This window comes from Vicugna pacos, chromosome 32 (assembly GCF_048564905.1).
Source record: "Vicugna pacos chromosome 32, VicPac4, whole genome shotgun sequence".
Classification (NCBI taxonomy): domain Eukaryota; kingdom Metazoa; phylum Chordata; class Mammalia; order Artiodactyla; family Camelidae; genus Vicugna; species Vicugna pacos.
The window spans coordinates 17,787,485-17,810,240 of NC_133018.1; the positions used below are offsets into that span (position 1 = coordinate 17,787,485).

The 22,756-nt window shown below is 43.6% G+C and overlaps 1 protein-coding gene and 1 long non-coding RNA gene across 3 annotated transcripts in view; one reads left to right on the forward strand and one right to left on the reverse strand.

Moving 5' to 3' along the window:
- CUX2 (cut like homeobox 2) overlaps positions 1–16,105 on the reverse strand; it is a 274,665-nt gene extending 258,560 nt beyond the window's left edge. Inside the window, exon 1 of the mRNA XM_072953558.1 lies at positions 15,980–16,105. The gene's annotated coding sequence lies outside the window, so the exon portion shown is untranslated. The remainder of the gene's footprint in view (positions 1–15,979) is intronic.
- Positions 207–7,556, forward strand: LOC140691003 (uncharacterized). 2 transcript variants are annotated; one of them, XR_012066443.1, is made up of 5 exons: positions 207–346; positions 1,901–2,181; positions 2,633–2,824; positions 5,526–5,614; positions 6,500–7,556. It is a non-coding gene; the product is annotated as an uncharacterized lncRNA (long non-coding RNA). The 2 variants fall into 2 exon arrangements; XR_012066442.1 differs by lacking the exons at positions 207–346; positions 1,901–2,181; positions 2,633–2,824 and adding an exon at positions 3,501–3,693.
- Positions 16,106–22,756: the final 6,651 nt, after the last annotated feature.

The following is a 22,756-nucleotide window of genomic DNA, read 5'->3' on the forward strand; positions in this document are numbered from 1 at the left end:
TTTCCTCCTCTGGTAAGATGGGGAGATGTGACCGCTTACATTTTTCTTTTTGTCCCTGTCCAATTATCATACTGTCATTGTCATTGTCATAATGGTGCCTATTATGTATCAGGGGCCTCATCAACATTCTCCTCAAATCTCACAATCTAGCCTGGCTGTGTCTATTTTATAGATGACCAAATTGAGGCTCAAAGAGACAGAACAGCTCACCCAAGTTCACGCAACAGGACAATGGCTGAGTACAGTTTAGAGGCTGGGTGGGAAAACCTGCAGCATTTAGTCGCCCTGCTGCAAAAGCCCTGACCTCAGCTCTAGCTTTTCCTGCTGCCTGAGTTTTGGGCAGGAGGTAAGTGAATAAAGGTGCTTCTAGAAGATGCCATTCAGACAAATCAGAGCCAATAAGGGCTGTGTTCACCACCCTGGCAGCCAGCCCCTAAGTTACCACTTCCTCAGTGTCCTTGGAGCTTCTGATTTCTTAGCTCTTGACTTTCATTAACCAAAAGATGACCCACTTGGCCCCACGGGACAAAAAATAATGATAATGCTGCCCTTTATAGTCTGCTTTCCACAAATGGGGCTCACTCTGCCCATTATCTAATTTCCTCCTCATGACAGCTCTTGGAGGTAAGTATGGCTATTTCCTCCCTTTAATAGCTGAGGAAATGGAGGGGCTCAGAGAGGGTATAAGTGACTTGCACAAGGTCACCTCGCCTGTAAGCAACAGAGCTGGGGGGTCAAATCCTGTTCTGTTTGATGCTGATGCTCAGATTCTTAACCTTGAATGCCACCCACTTCCCTTCCTCAGCTGTCTCTAACTCCTCAGAGGGGCTCTGAATTCACTTCCCAGCTGGTAAGGGACCGAGTCTGGGCTGCATCCCACAGCCAACTCTCCCTTGTACCCAGAGTCTCCTGCCACACTGTCCGCAGCTTTGGGGGCCAAGGATAAAAGTTCTAGAAGCTCTCCTTTGAAGGCTGAGTCTCCACTCCTCCAACCCCAGAAATCTCTGTGGACTAAAGAACTCAGCATCTGGAGGCGCAAAGTCCCCGATTCAAACACTCCCTGACCCAGGGGATAAATCTAACCTTCCTGCCGTGACTCTTGCTGCAAATCCTTGGTATCCATCAGGATCTTTGGCAAATGTGCCAGGCATCAGGGACCCTGAGAGGTCATCTGTCCTAGCCCCCTGCCACAAAACAGCCTGATAGAGGACCTCAGGCCAGGGTCTAACCTACCACCCATGTGCCACATCCCCTTCTGCACACACACACTCATGTACATATTTGCACATGCATACACACCTGCACTCATAGACATTGTTTGCCTACACCCCGGACACACTCACACGTGTACACATTTGCACATATATGTCAGCATGCCACTGCACACATCTATTCATACACATCTGCATACAAACCAGAAAGCAGATTCTCTAGGACACACTTCTGTGCTCACACACAGGTTCACACAGCCCATGTGTGCACATAAGTAAGCATATTACGCAGATACAAGTGGTGTGTGTGCCTGGTTGTACGTTCCAGGGTGGGGCAGCGAGGCCTCTCCTGGGGCCTCCTGGAGCCCAGTCTTTAGCGAAAGCCCCACCTGGTGGACACTTGGTGTATACTCCAACCCCAGCCCAAGCCCGAGCACCCTGGAACCAGAGTGCAGCTCTGGGCAGCAGCTGAGCTGGCTGGCAATAAGAGAGTGAGCCTAAATCTAGACTTTGGGGCACTCCTGTCCCTTTAGAGCTTCCTTCTCTCCTCCCTTCTCCTTCTCTGGGCAGCAATTTCTTTGGCCAAAGGCAGGGAAAAGAGCACTCAGTCTAGAGGCAGAGGTTTGGATCACTGCTCTGCCAAGCCTCAGTATGTTCAGCTGTAAAATGGGCATAAAATTCTCAACCAGGTATTTAGAAGAAGAAAATAACATCATGGACACAGAATCATTTGCTATGTCGGGGTCAAACAGCCTGGATCAAGTCTGAGGTCAAATGTGAATTCAAATGGAGCTACAGCTCCCGGCTCTTCCCTTCCTACACATGTCCTCAGGCAAGTCACTCCACCTTCCCAACCTGTTTCATCAACTGTGAAGTGGGGTGAAGACCCCAATGGGGTGGTTGGAAGAAGCAACAGCATCGTGGAAGCCAAGTTGACTCTCCATCTCCATTCCTCTCAGACCAAACACAGGTATAGTTTAGGGGTGATAAGAAACAGGGCTAGAGTCAGAGGAACCCCAGCTCAAATTCTGATTCAGATTCTGGCTCTGCCACTCTTTAGACGTGGAGCAAAGCACTCCACCTCTCTGAACCTCAGTTTCCCCATCTGTACAATGGGGACCTCTTAGTGTTGTGGTGAGCGTTAAATGAGATAGTGCATGCAAATAGCCTGGCATCAGTAAGCACTTCATAAACTTGACTGCCATTATCATCAGTGTTGATGTTTGGGGAAACAAGTGATACGTGGAGGGGTGGGCAATAGAAAATCCTCAGAAGCCCAATATAATAGTTATATTATTATAATTACTTATAATTTAATCCCTGTGTGCAAAAGCACTGTTCTAAGGACTGTTTAAGAATTAACTCATTTAACATCATAACAATCTCATGAAGTAGGCACTATGATTATTCCCATTTTACAGATGAGGACATGGAGGCACAGAGATCATGTAACTTGCCCAGGGTCACTGAGTCAGAATGTGGATTAAAATCCAGCCTGAGTCCTGTGAATTCCTCCCTTTCACTACATCTGCTGAGCTGTTCTATCAGTTCTGACCTCCCAGCCTCTCCTAAGTCTGGAAACTTCCCTATGGGCTGAAGTCTGGTGTTAGAGGGTAAGTCCTCCTATGAGAGTCATTGACAGTCCCAGTCTTCCTTCCAGTCCCCAGGGAGACAAATGGCCACATATGCATCATGTGTATTCCAGAGGGCAATGGAATTAAGATAATCTCAGGGAGTCAATAAACACAATGGAAATAAAGCTAATTGAAGAGCATCTGCTAATCATGGGATCCTGTGTCAGAAAACTTGCATCAGCTGGAGGTTGCTAAGTGGCATGAAGGTGGAGGGAAACTGGCGGGCAAGGCCTCGCCCCTCTGCTGAAGCATCACTGCAAAGTGGATGACAGCTGGTGGCCAGACAAGAGACAAATGTAAAAGAGAGATCAGGTACCAGAAATTGTGCACTCCACATTTTAAAGTCAGTCACTGGGAAATGGTTGCCCAATGATGCCAGTGGTAGGGGAGTTAAGTTGTGATGTGGCATGGCGTTGGCAGAAGCCTGGATTCAGGGGTTCAATGGCCATTAGGTTTGAGTCCTGAATCTGTGGCTGCCTGGCTATGTGGCTTAAATCCAGGCGCTTCAGCTCTCTGGACATCAGCATCACCCTCTAGAACATAGGAGGAGTAAGATCGACTTGCAGTCAGTGGTGTCATTGACCCCAACTCTTCACCTTTCCCTTTATTCAGGCACAGTACCTCATGACTTAGCAGTGACCATCCCACTGTGGGTGGGGCATACATCCCTGCCAATGGAGCCTGGGTTTGGCCTCATGACCCACTTTGGCCAACAGAATGAGGTGGAAATGCTGGCATGCCAGTTCTGAGCCCACATCTCAAGATACGCATCTCCTACACTGTTGCCTTTGCCATGGAAGGAACATGCCTGGCCTAATGGTCCCACGAGGAAGATGCAAGACTCAAAGGTAGGGAGGAGTCTGGCTTCATGGATAACACGTGGAGGACAGCCTCCTCCACCCAGGAACACCTGCTGAGAATTGTCCCATAGCTATGAAACACACAATTCTCATGCTGAGCCACCGTGCACTGGGGCCTATTTGTTGCTGCAGTAGGTGCCCCTAAAGCTGATCCCCTGGCAGGCTGGACTCTGCATCCCTTCCTGAGCCAGTCTTTGGTTTCACCAACCTTGATCTCCGCCCTACAGTCACCCAATAAGGACACCATGGGGACCTCCTGATCTAAGACTGAGCCCACTCAAATCAGACCTTGTTTCCCACTGCACCCCACTAGGCATCCAACTGCCCTGACAGGACCTACTCTGGCCCACAAGTGAGGTTCCACAGTGCTCTCACCAGCCTTCCTGGTGGCCTCCACCACTGGTTTGGGTGCTGGGGTGCCAGCAGGTCTTCACCCCAACCAGCCAGAGTCATGATGCCATGTGGCCTTGGACAAGTCACCTAGCACCTTCAAGGCCTCATTTTTCACATTTGTAAAGGGGAGTGCTGCCCACTGCTTGATTCAAGAGTGGTGGCATGAAGATCCAAACAGTGAAAGTACGAGACCTGCAGAACTATGAGCTGCCCTGAGGTCCACCGTTCAATGTTGACTCCTGAGGGGCATCACTGAGAGGGAGAGAGGAGTCTCACTTCCTTTTCCTCAGCCTCCCTACAACCCTCACCCTGTTTCTCTTCTTTGTTACGGTCTTGAATGTCAATTTCTTTGGCAAGTTGGTGCTTCAAGAGAAACAAAGACTCAGATATCCCAGGAGTGGCCCTGCCTACAGAGATCCCTTTCTACAGCTCCATGTAACAGCCCCAGACAGGTATTTCACTGAAGAGGCCACTCAAATGGCCAATAAATACCTGAAAAGCTGCTCAGCCTCACTAGTAACTAGGAAAAATTCAAACCCCAAATGGGGTACTATTTTGCACTCACTAGATTGGCTAAAATATCAAAGCCTGATAATGCCAAGTGTTGGTCAGAATGTGAACAAATGAATCCCACAATCACTGCTAGTGTGGGTGTAACTGGTACAAGCACCTTAGAAAACAATCTGTCATAATCTAGTAAAGCATGAGACATGCGGGCTGAATGGCCCAGCAATCTACTCCTAGGGTTATATTTACCAGGAACTCTTGTCCAAATGTACTGGGCAGGATGTAAATGATCTGTACTTTTACAAACGATTGTCCATAATAGTAAAAAAAAAAAAAAGTAACCCAAATGCTCACCGATAGTAGACTACATAAATAAATTGTACTGGATCCACACACTGGAAATCTGTAAGTGGGGGAAATAAATGATTCAGAACCACATATTCAACATGGAGGATTCTCACAAACAGATTGCTGAGTGAAGAAAGCAAGCTGCAGAAGAACACAAATGGTATACTATTTATGTGAACTTTTAAGAGTAGGCAACACTATTCTACATAGTTTAAGGACACATTCATATGTTTCAATGGAGTGTAAACTCCCTGGGATGATCAACACCAAGTTCAGTACAGAGTATACCTCTGTGGGGAGGGGGAGAGGGAGGGACTGGGTGGGGAGGGGGAGGTAGGGGGTTTAGCTGGCAATCTTTTATTTTCTAAAGCCAGGTGGTAGGTATACAGAGGCTCTAATATTATTCTTTATATCTTCTCATATCTGAAATAGATCAAAAGGAATTTTAAAACAGAGAGTAGAACAGAAGGGTTGTTTGCTCTCATGAGAAAAGCCAGGACTAAATCTGCTGTGTAACATTCAGTATGTGGCCCTGGTAATGCTTCATTTTCCTGAACCGCCTTTCCTTACAGGGCCACCACGTGGGCTGGAAATCCTAGTAAATGGACCTGGTGCAGAGTGGGTACAAAATGACTGCTGAAGATGACTACTGACCTTTTGGGTAAGTCTCAATTTCTATATGTCAGTTTCCTCAGAGCAAGGTGTCTTAGGGTCGCCCAGATTATGAGTGTTGAGGGCAAGGGAGAAGCAGCTACTCTCCTGGTGACTGCCCATCTTTGTAGTCAGTGCAGTCCCTGCCCACTAGCACACTATAGACAAATGCCCTGTCAGTACAAGGAATGAGCAGGAACCCTTGCCCGGGATCCTCTTGGCCTAGATACACTGGGAACTGCTCCCCATCTGGGGTCTTGCAGTGGTGTGAGAAATGGGGTTCAGATCCCCTCTGTTCTCAACACCACAGACCCTTCTCCTTCCTTCTCCCCACTGCCCTAGAACGTCTCTTTCTACTCCAAGGTGGGGTGGGATGGGATGGAGTGGAAGGAAACCCACTTTGCCCCTTTAATCCAAGACACTTCATCTTGGGGCTGACTAGCCAAGTCTGAAATCTGTGGAGCAGGCCACCAGGAAGAGCAGACCACCAGGAAGGGCAGGTCACCAGGAAGGACAGGCCAGGACTCTAGGGTAAAGCTGCTCTCCATAGGAGGAATTTCCATGTCTTTGAGAAGTCTCAGCTCTGCTCTTAAGGCCTTTCAACTAGCTGAAACAGACTTGGGGCCAAGATGGCAGAGTAGAAGGACGTTCGTAGCTCACCCTCTCCCACAAATATACCAAAACTCATATCCACGGACCCACCTAGCCAACCAGAGCACCTGCTGAACTCCAACAGAACATCACCCTCTTCAAAAAACAAACACATCACGAATCTAGTAGGAGAAAAGGAAAAAAAGTAAGAAGAAAAAGCAAAACAGTGTGGGACCGGTCACGCGGGGAGGGAGCGGCAAAGGAGGAATAGCAGTCGTTCACTGAGTCTCCCCTTCTTCAACAGAGAGGCCAGCGGGATGGAGGGGGAGCCTCCAAGGTTCAGATCTGTAAGGAGCAGCCCTTGACTGACAGAACTAAGTTAAACGGGCACAAAGGGTCCCTGTGCACCCAGACCGAGACACGAGCCAGCAGCCAGGAGACAGGACAGGCTGCCAGAGCTGGGCGGAGGACTGGGGCGGCTGCACTGAGGCAGCCCTGGGGGACTGCAGGGTGCTGCGTGCCGTGGCTGGCAGGGGACACAGAGCAGAACAACCTGGGACCCCAAAAATTATGGAAAAAAAAAAAAAAGCAAAGCAACACTGCTGGTGTGCCCTGGGGAGAGGTGCACCATAGCCTTTGGCTCCTCAGACCAGTGGCACCATTACTGGCACTTCTCAGGAAAAGAAAGGTGGGGCGCAGCCACAGCTGCCGTATCCTCCTGCGCGCAGCACCGGGCGGGGATAGGGCCGAGACCTGAATCCGCACCTGGGGACTCCGCAACCTCGTAGGCAGGACTGAGACTTGTTTACAGCCCCAGGCAGATAGGATCTTTCTGCTCTGGTACGTCATAGAATTTGCACCACCAAGACAAACAAGGAGCTGAGTTTAGGCAGAGAGCACGGGCGGGGCAGTTCCTCAGTCTTCCCTGAGCCCGCCTACAGAGCGCTGACCCTGGAGGGAGCGGGCAGCTGCACAGAGCAGCGGAGCGACCTGCGCCGGGAGAGGGCTGGCGGCCATGCACCTTCCTGGCAGGAGCACAGCACCTGACTGCAGTGCTGGGAGGGGATGCGATCCACCCGCCTGTGTCGCCTGAGTGCAGCATCCGACTGTGGCATCGGGAGGGGGAGTGACCCATCGCACACCATGAAGGAGAGGAGCACCTGACCCAGGGTTGGAAGGGGGCACGATCTGCCTGCCGACAGGCACTGGGAGCAGCACAGAGAAGGGCGCCAACAGAAGGCCTCTGGAAACAGCAAGCTGAGTTCACGAAACTGGGGGAAGACAGAAAGACCTCTCGATAAAATCAGTAAGAGTGCACAGTCTCCACAAGAACACATCCCTTTTTTTAAAATTTTTTTAATCCATCCTATTTTCTATTACCTTTTTAATCTTTACTTTTTAAACAATTGTGTATGTCTAGTTTTAATCCCTTTTAAATTTTTCTTCTAAAATATTTTTATTATTATTATTTTTAAAAACCCACCTCATTTCATTTTTATTTCTCTTGGGTTTGATCTCATTATTGATTATACACAGGTTTCAAATATTGTTTTTTGATTTTTTTCTCCTTTTTTTTTAAGGTTTTTAAAAGACATCTCAACTTGAAGCTACTCTGCTTCAACTTGTTCTTCTATTATTGATTATACAGTTTTTAAACCTTTTTTCTCCCTTTTAAAATTCTCTCATTTTATCTTTTTAAAAAAATCTGTTCTATTTTCTATTTCCTTTCAAAAATTTACTTTTTAAACAATTGTATATGTTTACAGTTTTAATCCCTTTAAAATGTTTCTTTTAAAATATTTTTATTATTATTATTTTTAAAAATCCACCTCATTTCACTTTTATTTCTCTTGGTTTTGATCTCCTGTTATTGATCATGTACAGGTTTCAAATATTGTTTTTTGATCTTTTCTCCTTTTTTAAAGGTTTTTAAAAAGACTTCTCAACTCAATTGCTATTCTGCTTCAACTTGCTCTTCTATTATTGATTATACACTGTTTTCAAACCTTTTTTTCTCCCTTCTTTTAAAATTCTCTCTCTCTTTTAAGTTTTATTCCTGCATAGGCTTTAGATAGATAAATAAATAAACTCCTTAAGGACCACAATAGATAACTGATACTCCATAAGCCACATTGCAAGAGAGATACGAGCAATATGAAGAAGCAGAAGAACCACTTCCAATTAAAAGAGCAAGAGAAATCCCCTGCAGAACGATCAATGAAATAGACATTGATGGCCTACTAGATCAAGATTTCAAAAAAGGAGTTATCAAAGTACTGAAGGAATTAAAAGAGAGAGTGTTTAGAGATATAAAATATGTCAAAAATGAAATTGAAGCTATAAAGAAGAGCCAAGTAGAACTGGGAACTCATTTGCTCAGATGAGAGCTGATCTAACGGCTGTACAAAGCAGGCTAGATAATGCAGAGGAATGAACAAGTGACCTAGAAGACAGGAAAACAGAAAGCACCCAGTCAGAACAGCTGAGAGAAAATCAAATAAAAAACAATGAAAACAATATAAGGGACCTCTGGGATAATATAAAGTGTGCCAATTTATGTATAATAGGGATTCCAGAAGGGGAAGAAAGAACAAAGGGAATTGAAAAAGTATTTGAAGAAATCATGACTGAAAACTTCCCAAACCTAAAGAAGGAATCAGATATCCAAATACAGGAAGCTCAGAGGGTCCCAAACAGGAAGAACCCAAACAGACTCACACCAAGACATATCAAAATCAAGATGGCCAGAGTCAAGGAAAAAGAAATGATCCTAAAGGCAGCAAGAGAAAAACAAAGAGTGAGTTACAAGGGAACCCCCATAAGGCTCTTAGCTGATTTCTCTACACAAACACTACAGGCCAGAAGGGAGTGGCAAGATATAGTCAAAGTCCTGAATGAAAAAAAGATGCAGCCTAGGATACTTTATCCAGCAAGGCTATCCTTTAGAATAGAAGGAGAGACAAAGAATTTCACAGACAAGCAAAAACTAGAAGAGTTTAGCAATACTAAACCCATGCTAAAAAAATATTGGCAGGTCTACTCTAAATAGAAAAGAAGCAGGATGCTACAAAAATGAGAAACTCATAACTGGAAAGGTGATAACTATCATGAATTGCAAATAGAATAAACACAAACTTTGTAAAAGAAGACATCTAAATCATTAAGAGTGGGAGAGGGAAGCAAGAAAATATGAGGGTTTCTTTTCTTTTCTTTTTAAAATGTTTTGTTCTCGGTAGGATTGGTTTTAGTTTATATTACTATCTGTTTAATACAAACAGTTATAGTAATGGGTTGATAGACTTACAAAAAAGGGTAACCAGAAGCCAAAAACTTACAAGTGAGTCACAAAAACTAAATAAAATCCAAGATAATACAAAGGAAAATTACCAGACCACAAAGGAAGAAGAAAGGAACAAAGAGGAAATACTAAGTCAACTTAAGTTCAACTTGGCAATAAGTTCAAAATGGCAATAAATACACATCTATCATTAATTACTGCAAATGCTAATGGACTAAATGCTCCAATCAAAAGACGTAGAGTGGCAGACTGGATAATAAAGCAAGAACCTTCAATATGCTGCATACAAGAGACCCACTTTAGGGAGAAGGACACATACAGATTGAGAGTGAAAGGATGGAAAAGGATATTCCATGCAAATGGAAAAGCCAAAAAAGAAGGTGTAGCAGTACTCATTTCAGACAAAATAGACTTTAAAACAAAGGCCATAAGGAAAGATACAGAAGGACATTTCATAATGATTAAAGGAGTAATATAAGATGAGGATATTAACACTCATTAATATATATGCACCCAATATAGGAGCACCTAAGTACATAAAAAAATTACTAACAGAGATAAAGGGAGAAATTAATGGGAATACAATCATTGTCAGAGATTTTAACACCGCATTAACATCACTAGACTGATCTTCCAGACAGAAAATAAATAAGGCAACAGAGAAATTAAATGATAGAATAGAAAAATTTGATTTGGTGGATATTTTCAGAGCATTACACCCCCCCAAAAATAGGATATACTTTCTTTTCAACTGCACATGGAACATTTTCTAGGATCATGTATTTGGGCACGAAAGAAGCCTTAACAATTTTAAGAAGATAGAAATTATCTCAAACATCTTTACTGACCACAATGCCATTAAACTAGAAATCAACTACAGAGAAACAAAGGAGAAAAAAAGGAAAGCATAGAGATTAAGCAACGTGCTATTGAAAAAACCAATGGGTCGATGATGAAGTCAAAGTTGAAATTAAAAAATACATTGAGACAAATGAAAATGAAAACACAACCACACAAAATTTATGGCACACAGCAAAGGCAGTGCTAAGAGGGAAGTTTATAGCGATACATGCCTTCCTCAAAAAAGAAGAACAATATCAAATAAACAATCTAACCCACCAGCTAAAAGAATTAGAAAAAGAAGAGAAAAAAAACCCAAAAGTCAGCAGAAGGAAGGAAATAATAAAGATCAGGGAGAAAATAAATAGAATCGTGATTAAAAAAACAACAGAAAACAATCAATCAAACCAAAAGCTAGTTTTTTGAAAAAGTAAATAAAATAGACAAACCTCTGGCCAAACTCACAAAGAAGAAAAAAGAGAGAGCATAAATAAGCAAAATAAGAAAGGAAAATGGAGAAATTACAACAAATAACACAGAAATACAGAATATCATATGAGAATATAATGAAAAACTATATGGAACCAAAATGGATAACCTAGAGGAGATGGACAAGTTTCTGGAAACATACAGTCCACCAAGACTGAACCAAGAAGAAACTGACCACTTGAACAAACCTAAACTTAGAGGTATCACCTCACACCAGTCAGAATGGCCATCATTCAAAAGTCCACAAATGACAAATGCTGGAGAGGCTGTGGAGAAAAGGCAACCCTCCTACACTGCTGGTGGGAATGCAGTTTGGTGCAGCCACTGTGGAAAACAGTATGGAGATTCCTCAAAAGACTAGGAAGATACTTACCATATGACCCAGGAATCCCACTCCTGGGCATATATCCAGAAGGAACCCTACTTCAAAAAGACACCTGCACCCCAATGTTCATAGCAGCACTACAGACAATAGCCAAGACATGGAAATAGTCTAAATGTCCATCAACAGATGAATGGATAAAGAAAAAGTGGTATATTTATACGATGGAATACTATTCAGCCATGAAAACCAACAACACAACGCCATTTGCAGCAACATGGATGTTCCTGGAGAATGTCATTCTAAGTGAAGTAAGCCAGAAAGAGAAGGAAAAATACCATATGAGATCGCTCATATGTGGAATCTTAAAAAAAAAAAAAGAACACAAATACAAAACAGAAACAGACTCATAGACATAGAATACAAACTTGTGGTTGCCAAGTTGGGGGATGGGAAGGGATAGACCAGGATTTCAAAATGTAGAATAGATAAACAAGATTATACTGTATAGCACAGGGAAATATATACAAGATCTTGTGGTAGCTCACAGTGAAAAAAATGTGACAATGAATATATGTATGTTCATGTATAACTGAAAAATTGTGCTCTACACTGGAATTTGACACAACATTGTAAAATGACTATAACTCAATAAAAGAATGTTTAAAAATAAATTAATTAATTAAATTTTTAAAAAACTAACTGAAACAGGTCCACTCAGATATATACAATAGTCTCCCTTACTTACAGTTAGTTGATAATAGACTTCAGTCACCTACAGAATACCTCACAGCAACACCCATACTAGCATCCAAATAACTGCGTGCTATCGTCTAGCCAAGGTGACGTCTCAGACTGATCATCACACACCTCCTCTGTAAATCATCTGTGGCCTCCTTAAGTTTGGAGCTTGTTGACCAGACCATATTGTCAGTGTGAACCAGTCATGGCTTTCTCAGTTGGATGAACTTTAGCAAAAGAATGAATGCGTTGGCTCTCATATCCCAAAAGGGCAGGAGTTTGGTTGGAAACACCCCAAGCTAGGTCCTCAGCACAGTCTAGACTCTCTCTTGCTGCCTTCCATCTGCTTCTGTCTGGATTTCAGCTTGATTTTGTTCCTTTTACTCTCCACAAGTCTGAAATTATGGCCTCTAGTAGCTCTGGATGCATCTCCTTCCAGGATCAAGGCTAAAGATGAAAGGAAAGAGGCTGATTGGCCAAGACTGGGTCACGAAGGGTGGGGTCTGTTATCCATGGGCAGCAGGCAGGCAGCATATGCATGGACACCATGGGGTGGTTGTGAGTTGGGCAACTGCCCAGGTATGCATAGCTCTGTACTTCCCAAAGTGTGGTGGTCTGTGATCTTCCAAATGTTTCCAAAGTGTACACGAACCTTCCATAATGTCAACTCCCATGGGGAGGAAGGCCATCCTCTTTTAAATGTCTCTTAATCTTTCTGATTGCTCCAAAGGACAAGCTCCAGTTAGGTGCTAGCATGTCTGTAATGCCTCTGCCCTGGAAAAATCTCAGGTCTCTGGCTCAGCTCCCTAGCAGGCAAGAATCTAATTCATTACTTTACTCTGAATGTATTTATTTATATGTAGCTATTTTCTATTTATGGCAAGAGATGCCAGTTTTCCATTTAGAATGGTGATAGGAAGTTTCCTTTTACAAAGACATTTATTTAAGTAAAAAGTGAGCCAGGCTAGAGAAAATATTAAGTAAATAATAATATACGGTACACAGATACAGCAAAAATTTTGTATGTGGATGGGAAGGATTAAAGGGCTGTGTTGGGTGATGGCCTTGGCTTTGACATCAGACATCCTGAATTTAAATCCAGGCCACATTCACTACGTAAATTTGGGCAAGCTACTGAACTTAAATTTCATTTTTCTCATCTAAAAAAATGGAGATGGTAATAATAATCACCAAACTTCATAACCCACTTTACCTAAACCCCTTGGGACCAGATGTATTTCGAAATTCAGAATTCTCAGATGTTTAGAATACCACATGCCTTATATTATGTGCAGAGTCTGGGCAGACCACGTGCCCCAGCACAATGACAGTTCTATAGAAAATGTATGACTGTTCACATCAAGTGTTGTTGCTGTTGCTGTCGCTGTTTTTTAAAGTCTATACATTGCACCAGTCCTGGTAGGTTTTGCAGCCAAAAGAGTTTGCTACAAATTTGAAAATAAAACCTTTCATATTCCAGAGATTTTGGAACAAGACTAGAGACTTAAAGCACCTTAGTCAACCCCATGCAGTGCTGTGGCAAAGCAGGGAGCGACCAGAGCAGGGGAAGGAGGGTTTAGAGAAAGCAAGAGTGAAATGTGCACCAATCCAAAGAAAGATTATAAAGAGGAGATTATAAGAGCTCTCAAGGATTTCTCAGAAATCTCTTCCCCCATGACCTTGCCCCTTTCCGTCCTCCTCCTCTTCCTCTTCTTCCTCTTCCTCCTCCCTCTTCTTCCTACTCTTCTTGGCACTTCTCCTCCCATTGCCCATGCTGGTGACTGGGTCTAGGAGTGGACATGTGACTAAGTTCTAGCCCATGAGATGTGAGGGAAGCTCTGCTGAAGTGCTTCTATAGATATCTCTGTGCCTAGATATGATACCTGGTGCAGGGGCAGCCTCTTTGGGACCATGATGGGAAGCAGGCTAAAAGTAAAGGTCACACAAAGAATGGTAGGGTAGAGAACAGATGTTTAGGAGCCACTGATCACACCAAACTTGGAGCTGCCTACTTTAGTGCTTCTTGTATAAGATAAAGAAAACCTATTATAACTTTAGCCACTTTGAGTTAGAATTATCTGATATGTATAGCAGAAGGGTATTATTTTGGATATTAAAGGAAAGTATAAATCTAGAAGGTGAGAAAATATGGGGAGTCTCAAGTTATAAAATCATACATTAGCAAGATTTAATACCAGATAGACGACATTATGGGCAGGAAGGAGAGGGGCAGTGAGAGAGCTAGTGTGGGCTGGACTGGTGAGGATAGTTACATGAAGGAGTCTGGAAAACTTCCTTAACTTCACTAAAAACTTGTTGGTTCCATTTCTGTATTCTCAGGATAGAACAAATGATTCAGCTCAAGCGCAGGGGCCCTTAAATTCCTTCCCAAGACCATAGATGTTTCCTCCACAAGGAAAGAAAGCTGGGCTGTGCAGTCAGGAAGATTCTGGGTAGACTCAGCCTCAGCAGTGTTCTGGGCTTGTCTGGCCTTCAACGTGTGATTTTGAGAGTTGGAAGCGAGAAGATTATAACTCAGAATGGCACGCGGGTGTGAAGCCGGCTGCCTTGCCAGCTATTTGCCTGTATTTAAAACACATATGGGTGATATTTTTAAATATCTTTGCTGTGTGATTGAAAAACATTGCAGTTGCTACTTCGTGGACGTGGGTTTTTATGCAAACCCAGGGATGGAATGATGAGTGTATGTTGTACCTACGTGGGCTTTGCTGGAGAGAAGAAAGGACAAAATGGCACAGCCTGCATAAATGTCGGGCAGAGAATTGGGGCTGGGCCATTCAACATCTAACTTGGGAGTAGGGGCTGCTGGCAAGGCTTCTGGGTTTTCTTTGAGATCCGTCCCTCCCAATTCTCCCTCCAAGGGGTTTGGGCGGCGCTACTCCTCTAGCTCTGGAAGTGGGCATATGACCCAGGCTGGCCAATCAGATTAACTCCAACCCCTTGGCCCCAGTGATTGGTTGAAGGGCAAGCTCATGTCCTAAAGCAAGCCTGTGAGACTCAAATGGACTTTAAGGAACTATTGGGAAAGGAGCACCTCCTTCCTGCGTAGGTTGCTGAGCTGGGAGGAGGTATACCTGGAGCTGCCCAAAGCCATCTATGTCACCACTTGGGGAGAGCCTGAGGGAAAGAAAGCCAACATGGGGAAAAAGAGAGCCTGAAAGAGAAACAGAATCCTGGATCCAGCCATGCCTGAAATCTACACCTGGACACTTTTTTTCACTTTAAAAAAATTGAAGTAAAATATATTTAACATAAAATGTCATTTTAACCATTTCTAAATGTACAATTCAGTGGCATTCATTACATTCACAGTATTGCATGAGCATCATCACTCTCTTTACCCCCAAATTTTAACCACCGCAAACAGAAACTCTGTGTGCATTAAGGAGTAACTCCCCTTTCTATTCCAAGACTCTTAATTTTAAAAATACATATATGTGTATACATATATAATATATATACAGTAAAAGGCACCCTTTTTTCTGTGTGATTCTGTGAGTTCTGACAAACACATACAGCCATTTAACCCTACCCCCAGCCCCCAAACCCCTCATTCTCCTTTGTAGTCTGCTCCCTTGCTCCCCTACCCACCTGCAACCCCTACCAACACCTGACCTGTTTTCTAAGTTTCGTATTTTCCATAATGTCATATAAATGAAATCACACAGTGTGTAGTCTTTTGAGTCCCGCTTCTTTCACTTACCATAAAGTATCTGAGGTTCATTCGTGGTGTTAGTATATCAGTTTGTTCCTCTTCATTGCTGAGGAATAATAATATATAGTACGAATGTTGATCCATTCACTCACTAGTTGAAGGACATTTCACCTACCCCGTACTCTGAATTTACCTGAGTCTATAAATACCTTTTTTCTTTTCTTAAGCTGTTTGAGTAAGGTTTTGGCCACCTGTAACCAAAAAAATCTTCACAATATATCAGAGAAAGCCGCTTCCCCTCTCTGAAATTATTTTTCGTCCATACAATGAGAGTGTATTGCTCAAGATGGTTTTGAGGGTAACAGAAATCTTGACTCAAAATTGTTTTAAAGAAAGAGACAATTATTATCTCACATACCGGGGAGTCCAGAGTGGAGCAGATCTCCAGACGGGCGGGGTCGCGTGGCCGTTCAAGTCCGGACGCAGGCACTTTCTAGCTCCCGGCGCTGCGGTCGACAGATGCCCGCCTCAGGGCAAAGCAACATGGCGGCAGGGCCTCCACCAGGACAAAGCTCGCAGCACGTTCCCTCAGAGGGCTCAGCGGAATTCCCCCCAAAGCCCCGCCCAGCGGATTTATCCTCACATCCCATTGGCCAAAATTGGGTCACCTGACCGTTCTTGACTCAGTAGCTGAGAAGGGGGAGGGGTTAGCCTGACTGGAAAGGGGGCTCAGCTTCCGCTGAGAAGAGCCACTTGGTGGGGAGCGGGTTGGGAACCTGAACTAAATGAGAGGAGGAAAATTGAAAAGGTCGCTGAGATTGCAACCGACACTGTCGACTACGGAATGTAATAGCTGCTCCGCTACTTCAAAAGAAGTAGGATCAAAAGAGGAACCAGTTCTTGGTTAAGGATCTGTGGAGATGTAGAAAAGTTGTAATTCTCTTCAACATTGCAAGAGAGCGTGATGCAGAGCTACCCAAACCCAAGAGAATCAGATGACGTCAGCGCAGGTTGCAAACCTTGAGATAGTTCCATCTGTCTCATTTGAATTAGTCACATGTGTCTGGTTGCAAGAGAGAAACATAACGAAAATTGGCTTAAGCCAAAAGTAGTTTTTTAGCTTATTTAACTGGACATTTTAATGGTGTGATGAGCTTCAGGTATAGCTGGATCAAGAGCCTCTGAGGCTGAATTCTAGACATTACCATTCTCCTTCTCTGGACTTTGATTTCTTCTATGTTGGCTTCATTCTCAGACAAGCTTTTACTCAGGGTGGCAGAGATGGCTGCCAGCAGCCCAGATGTCCCTCTCCCTAGTTTAACATTCCCAGGGAAAAGAGAGAGCCTCTTCCCAAAGGTTCCATCAGAAATCTTGGAGAAATTTTACATTGGTCCAGGTCAGAGCATATGCCTTCTGTGCCAAACACCCTGATTCTGCTAGACCAGGCCCAGACCACATGCTTAGTGCTACAGGTGGGGCAGGGTAGCAGTGAGGGGGTAAAACTACAAGGGCATAAGCTGGCCAAAGGAAAACCAAGAGGCTGGCAAAATAAGAAAAGGGAATGGTATGAAGGCAAATGCCACAGTTTCCTAGTTTTAATTTTACTAATAGAGAACTTTCACCCAGAAAGGGTAAGACACTTGCCCACGGTTTCACAGCAATGGATCCAAACTATGAACTCCAGCTCCTGAACTCTTAGCCATTATGCTACACACCAGCAGGAGCCAAGAGGGTGGGCAGGCCTCTGGTTCCCTACAATGCCCGCTCTAAACTCTCTTTCACTCCCTGTCCTCTTTTGACTGTTCTTACCTTGAGGTTTGGTCTGCTTTACAGCTGAAGCACAAAATGTTAGAGGACAGCTATGGACTGTATTGTGTCTTCCTCCCTCCCTCCCAGTTCATATGTTGACACTGTAACCCCTAATGTGATGGTACTTGGAATGGTGCTTTTGGGAGGTATTTAGGCGTAGATGAGGACATGAGGGTGGGGCTCCCATGACAGTGTTAATGCCCTTATAAGAAGAAACACCAGAGAGTTAGCTCCCCTCCCTTCCTCCCTCTCCCTCTCCCTTTCTCTCTCTCTGTCTCTCTCTTTTTCACTCTCTGCCATGTTAGGACATAGCAAGAAGGTGGCCATCTGTAAGCCAGGAAGAGAGCCCTCACCAGATCTCAACCATGGTGGCACCCTGATCTTGGACTTCTGGCCTCTAGAACTGTGATAAAATAATTTTTGTTTTAATTGTTTAAGCCCCCCAGGCTATGGTATTTTGTCATGGTAGCCTGAGCTGACTAATACAGGGATGAATTTAGAGCAATGAGCATTAATTGGGTACCTGCTGAGTGCCAGGCCCCATAAAGAATACTAAAATTCATTAGCTGCATCTCAGCCCACAGAGAGTTTGGAATCTAGAGGCAGTATTAAAATATTAATGATGAATCCCTTCTATCTTTTCCATAAACTTTGAGATCACTTTTATTTAAGAAAAGAAATTTCCAACTCAGCCAATAACCTCCTTGCACTTTCTTCCTCTATCCATCTGTCCCTGGAAAGAGACTAGCACGTAGACCACAGAACTTTGCATCCATCTCTCCATAGTTATTTCCATGCATGCCAAGAGGAAAAAGATGACAGCTATAAAGAGAGACGGCAGATGCTCTTAAGTGCCCTGTGCTCAGAGCTTTTCATGTCTAACCTCATTTAATCTTCAAAACAGTCTGTGGGGCAGACATTATTAGTCCCGTTTTTCAAAGGAGGAAGCTGAGAAGCTCAGAGAGGCAAAGTGACTTGCCCAGGATCACACAGCTGTGAAGTAAAGGTGAGATTTGAACCAAGGTCTCTCTGACCTTAATGTCCAAGCTCTTAAATCCCATCAACTTCCCTTGTCTAATCAGTGTGATGGATGAATTCATAAAATAGACACTCATCCAAAGTTGAGACATTATGATGACCTAGATTCCTCCACGATAAGGACAGTCATTACTGGGGAAGGAAGCTGTAATGTAGATGGATGCATTAAGAACATTTACCGACTTTCAGAGAAAACAATGACATTAATTTTGTCATTCATAAGAGTCTAGGGGTATTGCGTTTCCACTCTGTGCCAATCACTCCATGTGTTTTAACTCCTCTAAGAATCCTATGAGGTAAGTCCTAGCATCACTCTCATTTTCCAGATGAGAAAACTGAGGTTCAGCTGAGCCAAAGCAATGGGTAAGTGAGTGAAATTAGAGAATTGTACCACTGTAAATTTTTAAGGGAGGAGTAAATGTCCCCAAATCTTTGAGGTCCTAGAAGGAAAGAAGGAAGATGCTGGTTGCCAACAGAAAGTTCTAGGGAAATGCCATGAAATTCCCCCCAGGGCCTGGGGGTTCTGTGGTTGGATCTGAATACTCTGATAGTTTCCCTGAACAGACTCAGAGCTGATGGAGGTGGGAGAGAGCAGGCTTATAAGGGACTCTCACAGGAAATGCAACAATGGCAGTGTTGTGCCCTGTGAGAGCTGCAAAATAGAGTCCTCAGCAAGAAGGGATACGGCTATGCATACACTCAAGCTATTCTGCCATCTAAATGTGCATAATGAAAAAAACTTGTATAAAAATGCAATAAAATGGGTCTGTGAATTCAGCCTCAGAAAATCATGTGCATCTGGCTTTTGTCCTGAAGGAAGAAAAAAAAATCCCATGACCAGTTTGGTGGAGTTGGATGAGGGAAGTGGTTAGACAGTTATTTATTATTTGATTTTGTGTTTTTCACAAAGATAATTCATACTGCTTAAAAATTCAAGCGGTTGAGGGTGATAGCTCAGTGCTTAGCATGCAGGAGGTCCTCAGTTCAATCCCCAGTACCTCCATTAAAAAAAAAGGAAAATAATAATTAAAAAAAATTCAAGCAAGGTATGTATAATGGTGTATTGGGAATGCTTCTAGCTACAGTAACAGTGAACTCAAGCAACAGTGGTTTAAAAGATGAGTGTTTGTTGTTAATTACCAGGAAGCCAGAAGGTAGGAGGTTCGGGGCTAGGTTTAGGGACTCAATATCAACAAGAACTCAAAGTCCTTTGCTCTTTCTGCCCTGCTCTACTCAGTGCTGGTGATCTTTTCACTCAAGGTCCCAAGGTGGCTGCCACACCTCCGGATATCAGGTCCTCATGTCACAGTCCCAAGCAATAAAGAAGGGCATGTGATTATGCTAAAGAGAATCTTGTCTTCTTTTGTTAAAGAGAAAGGTATTTCCCAGAAACTGTCCCCTTCCTCCACAAAGTTGGACGGACCTCTCTTCAAACCCTAGCTGTCCCACTTTATCTCTGAGCCTCAATGTACCCATCCAGAAAATGGGGATAATAGTACCTTCCTCTAGGGTGTTATGAGAATTAAATGAGAAAGTACTTTGTGCATAGTAAGCACTCAGTAGGTGGGCTGGTGTCTTCCATTCCCCTGTCAGATTCACCCTTCACCTTTCTCCAGCTTATTTTGTGCTGCCACAGGACTGAAACAAGTCTCCCTTTTCCTCTGGCTTTTGGTTGATTTGGCCCATGAAAAGTATCAAGAGGACATCAGAAGGGAAGAGAGAGGTCGGGTGTTTATCCCTCTAGCCTCATCTCTGCGGGATTGCCCAGGAGGCTGTTTCTCTGCTGATGGCCGCGGCTCCTCTCTCTGCCAGCTGCCCACTCCAGGTCCGAGCAATGCCCAGATGGTACAGCTCCCTGAGGTTACGAGCCCCAGGAGGCTGCATCATTGCTTTTTCTAAACCTGCCCTCACCTTAATTTATAGTCTCTTTATTCAACTCTTCTCAAAATACCAGTTTGAGCGCATCATCTTTTCTTGCCAGGACCCGGACTGATTCAAAACATTAACTCTTTTTTCCCAAAGCATATTATTTGCAAACTTCAATATTTTATTAGTAGCAACAAGTGACTTGTGTCACACTTCATGATTAAGAATCACCAGTCCACTTGGTCAAAAAGTTGGTTAAATGGGATGTTTGATTGAGTTGCCTGTTATAATCATGAATTAAATCTAAATCCTTGGGCCTCTGGCCATATCCTGAGGCACAATCTCTTTTATGTGATAATGATTTTGGAAAAAAAAGAAAAAGAAAAAGACACAATTTTACATTCACATGTCCTGAGCTCATGGCTGTGTATTCTTGACATCCTTCAGTTACATAGAAAACACTGGGTTTTGAAACTGTATTGATTTCAGCAGGCATATATTATTTTACTGTAAGTACCAATGTCTGTTGTACTTAATATACAATGGATTAATTTAAAATGCATTAGTTTAATAAAAATGCATAAAATAGAATAGAATTGCATTAGCTTCAATAAAAAATTCAATTTCATAAATATTATCTCGTGTTAAAATGCATTGATTTCCAGGAAAATATATTGGTCAAAGGTAATTTACATTGGTTTGAATGGAAATGCGCCAACCCCCATACATATGTATTAGTTTAGTCAAACGTATCCAATTGTGTAAAATATCGGTTAGGCTGAAATGGATTCCAACCCTGTTTGTTGTTGTTGTTGTCTTATTCTCTTTGATTGAATAAATACTGCCCATGCTGGCTTTAGTGTGGCCCAGTTCATGTCAAGGAAGCCAGATGGGCGAGCCTGGGGAACATTTTGGTAACCCACAGGTTTGTGAGTGGACATCCTGGCTTCTGCAGCAGTTAAGACTCCCCTAGTGGCAGGTAAGATGTGCTCAACTTCCACACTGAGGCTGGGTTTGGGATATCGGCAGGAGATTCAAGCCAAGGGCCCAGTAGCAGTATCTCCTTCCTCATGAGGACTGGCTGGAGCCATGCCCAGACTAGGAAACTGGCTGTAGGCCTTGACTAGGGCAGGGGGAGCTGGAAGGGAGCTGTGATACGAGGGCAAATGGGTACCAGAAGCAGAAGGTGAGCTAGGCCCAGAGCTCAGGGTCAGCAGGACAAAGGATCATAGCTTGTGCTCTGGGGTCTACCAGAGTTCAAACCCTGAACCTGCCACTTCCTGTGTGTCCTTCACCAAGTGACTTAACCTCTCTGAGTCTCTGTTTCTTCCAGGCATTGTGTCAAACACTAAGTGCTCTCCATATACTGATTCATTTAATTGTCACCACAAGTGACAGGTAAGTGTCTTGTTGCAGATCATGCAACTAACAAGCGGTAGAGGTGGGATTTGAACCCAGAAACCCTTCTCTCAGCCACTAGATTGACTTGAGTAATTATACGGTGGCTCCCAAAGCAGGTATATTGGGTAATTAAGAGAGGTACCTAATCCCTGTTCTTTGGTTTCCTAGGAGCCTTTGGATAAGTGGCTTTGCTTCTTTCTTCCTTCATCACTGAGACGGGTATAATGACAACATCCACCTCCTACAGCTCTCAGTACCCCAAGGACATGGTAGCAGCTCAACAAACAGTAGCCCTTCACCCCAACAAAAAGCACTGACCACATTTTTGTGGTTGCAGGACTTTTCAGAGCCTTTAATATGCTCCTGTGAGTCCTGAATTCCTAAGAGAGGAATAAGTAGGCAGAACCTACTCAGGAGGAGGCTGAGCTGAGAAGGTAAGAACTACAAAAGGGAGAGAATTAGCAATGGAGAAACGGCGCCCACTGAGTCATGTTTCCCAAAGTGTAGGGCCCCTCCCCAGTGATGCGTGAGTTGCCTTTGCTCTCCGCAGATGGACATTTTTCAAAACTTTTCACGTGAAAAAAAAAATTAGGGGAGTTGCAAGAAGAGTGCAGTGAACTCCCTGAACTTCTCCAGATTTGCCAAATGTTGACATTTTGCCACATTTGCTTTATTTTTCTCTCTGACTATATGTGTATATATATATCTTCCTATGTATGTGTTCCCCCTCCCTCGAACCATTTGTGAGTTAATGCAGTCACCAACACAGTCCTCTACACACACAGATCAGTGTGTATCTCCTAAGAACAAGGTCGTTCTCATACGTAATCACTGTACACTTTCAGGAAACTTAGCAGTGAGATAGTTCTAGAATCTGAGTTTTAGATTTCATGTTCAAATTTCACCATTTGATTTGGTGAAATAAACTTGAACTGTATTTTGCAGCAATTATTTTTTCAGCCCAGGATCTAATGCAGGATCACATAATGAAATTAGTTGTCCCTTCTCTTTAGCCTCCTCTCATCTGGAACAGTGCCTCAGCCTCCCTTTGTCTTTCCTGAGGGTGGTATTTCTGAAGAGT